At 38.8% G+C, this 5,217-nt stretch overlaps 1 pseudogene across 1 annotated transcript; it reads left to right on the top strand.

Annotated features, from left to right (window-relative positions):
- Positions 1-3,562: 3,562 nt before the first annotated feature.
- On the top strand, positions 3,563-4,794 carry LOC311172167 (splicing factor 45-like; annotated as a pseudogene). Its single transcript has 2 exons — positions 3,563-4,414; positions 4,445-4,794. The product of its transcript is annotated as a splicing factor 45-like (transcript).
- The last annotated feature ends 423 nt before the right edge of the window (positions 4,795-5,217 follow it).

The following is a 5,217-nucleotide window of genomic DNA, read 5'->3' on the forward strand; positions in this document are numbered from 1 at the left end:
TTTTGTATCCTGCAACTTTACTAAACTGATTGATGAGTTTGATTAGTTTTTCTGTGGAGTTTTTGGGTTCTCTATGTATATTATCATATCATCTGCGAATAGTGATAGTTTGACTTCTTCCTTCTCTATTTGGATTCCTCATATGTCTTTCTCTTGTCTTATTGCTCTGGCTAGGACTTCCAATATTATATTGAAAAGCAGTGGTGAGAGTGGACATCTTTATCTTGTTCCAGATCTTAATGGAAATGCTTACAGCTTTTCACCATTGAGAATGATATTGGCTATGGGCTTGTCATATATGGCCTTTATGATGTTGAGGTATGTTCCTTGTATCCCAAGAATTTCAAGGGCCTTTATCATAAATGGTTGTTGTACTTTGTTGAACAAAGTTGTAGTTTGTCGAACAAAGCTTTCTCAGCATCTATTGATGCTTTCTCAGCATCTATCACATGGTTTTTATATTTCTTTTTGTTGATATGTTGTATAACATTGTTGGATTTTCGGATGTTGAACCATCCTTGTGTCCCTAGAATAAATCCTACTTGGTTATGGTGAATTATCTTATGGATACATTGTTGGATTCTGAGAGCTAAAATGCTATTGGTTCATTAGGGAGATCAGCCTATCATTTTCGCTTTTTGTGTTCTCCTTTTTCAGTTTTGGTATTAGTGTAATGTTGGCTTCATAGAACATGTTTGGTATTATCCCTTCCTTCTCAATTTTTTGAAAGAGTTTGTGAAGGATAGGCACTAATTCATTTCTGAATGTTTGGTAGAATTCATTTGTAAATCCATCTGGTCCGGGGCTTTTGCTTTAGGGGAGGATTTTGATTACCATTTCAATTTCACTGCTTGTAATTGGTCTATTTAGGTGTTCTATTTCTTTATCTAGCTTTGGGTGATTATAGAGTTGTAGGAATTTGTCCATCTCTTCTACATTGTTGAGTTTGTTTCCATATAACTGTTCATAGTGGTTTCTGATTATTCTTTTGATTTCTGCTGTGTCTGTTGTGATTTCTCCTCTTTCATTTGTGATATATATATTTGTTTTTAATGAGGCTAACTCATCTTTTCAATACCTGCTTATTCATTCAATATATATTTTTTAAGTGACTCTTATTGCCTCAGCCTACTTGTTTACTCTAGATCCAAGGATGTCAGAAGGGAAGAAAACTATTCTTATACTCTTTTAAAAGGGTATTGGAACTGGAGTTTTGATTTATGGGGAAAATGTTGATACACAGATGTAATAACCTTTGTGTGTTATTTCTGATAACAGAAATACAAATGTAAACAGTATAAATGTACAATAACGGGGATATGATTAAGTTAAAATATGGCACATCTATATAGTAAAATATCATTCAGCAATTAAAATGCTTATAAAATAACTTTATGGAGTGGGGATATTTATGACTCAGTGTTAAATTGAAAATTCAAGAGATATTATCTCAATACATAAATATATGCACAGAAATTAGTTATATAGAAAGCTATAGACACTATTGGGCCACTTTACCTTAACAGAAGTAACTGTTCACACACCTCAATTGCATACTCTCCATCACTGGTCCTGAATTTAGCAGAGGCCATCTCAACAGTAAACAGAAGGCTTCACCTCTTTCCTGTTAAAAAAAAAAAAAAAGGCGGGGAGGGGACTATGGGGTAGATTAGTCTTTTCAGCAGCCAGTCTTCTCACGAATAGTTCATGATGAAATTTTGCAAAGAAATATCTAGTGTTAGCACTATGTCTGTCTCAAAATGGAACTGGGGAAGTTTCTTAGAAGCTTGTGATTACCTTGGAGGAGAATGAAGTTAAACACCTGCTCAAAGATACTAAACACATTTCTAATTTGTCTTGATTTTAATGGTCCAAAGTTCAACCTGGGGCCTCCCTGGTTGTGCAGTGGTTGAGCGCTGGGTTGCAAAGCTGCCTGCAGCCTCTGCAGCACTGGTTCGATCCCTGGCCACCAGTGAGGATCCCACATAGCGCGCAGACCTCTCCTGCCGCCTGCTGTTCCCCTCTGCTCACTTCATCACTCTGCCTGTTCTACTCTCAGCTCTAGCTCTGGTGAATTCTCTCACCCTCCCGCACCTCTGACTGTACCCCAGTGCTTGTATAAATAAATTAATTAATTTTAAAAAAAGTTCAAAATTCAACCTGAAGATTCTATCTTTAAGCCAATAAACTGGTATCAATATACTCTTTTTATTCTTAAGTAACCTTAAATGAATATAAGGTAAATTTCAATGTAAAATAAACTGAACCAGAGGATACATTAAAAAAAGAAATAAAAAGTGATGTAATACAAAGGAACTGAAGGAATTATGCTCAGTGAAGTAAGCAAGGAGGAAAAAAAAATATCAGATGGTTTCACTTATAGCAGGAATATATCGGGGAACCCAATAAAATATCAGTGTAAAAAAATAATAACAGTACAAAACACAACAAAGCAAAAATGAACAATTATAAATCAGAGACATACTACAGGATTGGTGGGAGGGAGGGAGAAGACTGTGGTGAAGTTGCACGGGTGCTTTGGTGAAGGAAACTCTATGGGGACTACACCTGAGGGGGTGAGGAAGCAAATATTGTTTAAAAATGAACAATGATATAAAAAATTGAAAAATTAATATAAAAAAACAAAGCTATTAGTTCTGCCAGATGCTTGTGTAGGAAACAAAGAATTCAAGCACATCAAATGCATGCCCTTATATCTTCCCAAGAGCTTCAATAATGAGATATTTGGTGTGGAAACAAGTTTGGGTCTGGTTCTTGACAGCTCTATAAACTTTGGTAAAAGTTTTCAACATGATTTGAAGGAGACACAATTAGACAACTAGATTACAACGGAATATAGAAGCCTCAGAAATGCATGCAAGCTAAACTTTTATGTGTCTTCATATCATTTCCATGAAAAGAATGTCAATGACCAGTAGTCTTCTACATACAAGTCACTTAGGTGCAAAAAGCATCTCAACAGAAATTGGTGGAGATTTTTAATTCTGTGGTTTATAAAGACCTGTATTCAGAGAGTAGAGAGGAAAAAACTTCAGAAATAAAGGCAAAGTTTTACAAGAATCTCCTAAATGACTATTGAGTAAATGAGGAAATTAATGAATAAATTTAAAAATCTGGATATAAAATGAAAATGAAGACATGACCTACCAAAACATAAGAGGCACAGCAAAAGTAGTACTAAAGAGAATATATATAGCCATACAGGCCTATATCAAGAAAAAGTTCAAATAAATAATCTAACAGAACCAGAAATGAGAAAAATAGAAGTTACTCAGACACTCAGAAATACAAAGGTATATAAAAGACTACTATGAATGCCAACAAATTGGAAAATCTAGAAGAAATTGACAAATTCTGCTTGCGGGTACTCCGCGCATGCCCAGCCCACCCTCTCTGCAACACCTCGGCCCGGGAGGGCCACCGCAGCCCATGGGGAGAGTGGGCCGGCCAGGACAGCCTGCTGCTACTTGAGATGCTCAGAACTCAGACCTTCACTTACATATAAAATCCTACTTACAATAAGCATTAAACTGAAAAGAAGATGTCCCTGTATGACGACATGGGAGTGGAGACCAGTGACTCCAAAACAGAGGGCTGGCCCAAAAATTTCAAACGTCTGCAATCTCAGCTCCAGGTGAAGAAGGCAGCTCTCACTCAGGCAAAGAGCCAGACGACAAAACAAAGTACAGTCCTTGCCCCGTAATCAACCTGAAGAGAGGCGGCTTTTCAGATGACCGGCAGTTTGTGGACACCCAGCCACATGTAGCAGCCGGCCTCAAGGATCCTGTTCTCAGTGGGTTTTCTGCAGGAGAAATTTTGATTCCCTTAGCTGATGAATATGATCCTATGTTTCCTCATGATTATGAGAAAGTAGTAAAGCGCCAAAGAGAAGAACGGCAGAGACAGCAGGAGCTGGAAAGACAAAAAGAAATAAAAGAGAGAGAGAAGAAGCATAAACACAGACATGAAGCTAGCAGATTTTCAAGGTGACCAGATCCAGATTCTGATGAAGATGAAGATTATGAAGGAGAAGAGAAAAAGAAGTATGGGCAGAGCTGCCATCATATCTCCAACTTCTCTTGTAGAGAAAGACAAAGAGTTACCCTGAGATTTTCCTTATGAAGAGGATTCAAGACCTCATTCACAGTCTTCCAAAGCTGCTACCCCTCCCCCTGTATATGAGGAACCAGACAGACCCAGATCCCCCACCTGGCCGGGCAACTCCTTCCTTGCCAACATGGGTGGCAGGGTTGCACATAAAATCATGCGGAAGTATGGCTTCTGGGAAGGCCAGGGTCTTGGAAGCATGAGCAAGGATTGAGCACAGTGTTATCAGTGGAAAAGACAACTAAGAGAGGAGGCAAGATTATTGTAGGCGATGCCACAGAGAAAGGTGGGTCTTCCCCATAAGCAGGGTTTCCAGATGCATCCAAGAAGTCAGATTCAAATCCATTAACTGAAATATTTAAGTGTCCTACTAAAGTAGGCCAACTAAAGAACATGATTGGTGCAGGAGAGGTAGATGAAGACTTGGAAGTTGAAACCAAGGAAGAATGTGAAAAATATGGCAAAGTTGGAAAATGTGTGATATTTGAAATTCCTGGTACCCCTGGTGATGAAGCAGTACAAATATTTTTAGAATTTGAGAGGGTTGAATCAGCAATTAAAGCTGTTGTTGATCTGAATGGGAGGTATTTTGGTGGACGAGTGGTAAAAGCATGTTTCTATAATTTGGATAAATTCAGGGTCTTGGATTTGACGGAACAAGTTTGATTTTAAGACCTAGAACACAAGTACCTCTGTTATAGGACAGGGAGAGGGGCAGCCCAAACCCCGCAAACCTGCCTATTCTAAATGGGTTCTGCCATCCGCCGCATCAATACAAAACATAGGAGACTTTAATGGGAAGGAACTTTAATACAACTGGGAAACAATACAGGAAAGGCAAAGAGTCTAGTTTCTAAATCAACAACCCAAAGTTACCCATCCCCTCGTGGGTAAAAGTCCATCCAAATGGGATTGGCCCAGAGCAAGGCCCCAAAGCCTGCTACAAGTCTAAAGCATCTTCCAGTGGGGACCCACAGAAAAGGGTCACAAACAACCGGACAAGCCCGGAAGGAAAAGAGCAAAATCAACATCAAGATAAAAGCTGCCATTGTCACCTCCCCACGGGTCTCACCCACATCTGTGTCACCC

This window comes from Talpa europaea (genome assembly GCF_964194135.1).
Source record: "Talpa europaea genome assembly, chromosome: 6".
Taxonomy (NCBI): Eukaryota; Metazoa; Chordata; class Mammalia; order Eulipotyphla; family Talpidae; genus Talpa; species Talpa europaea.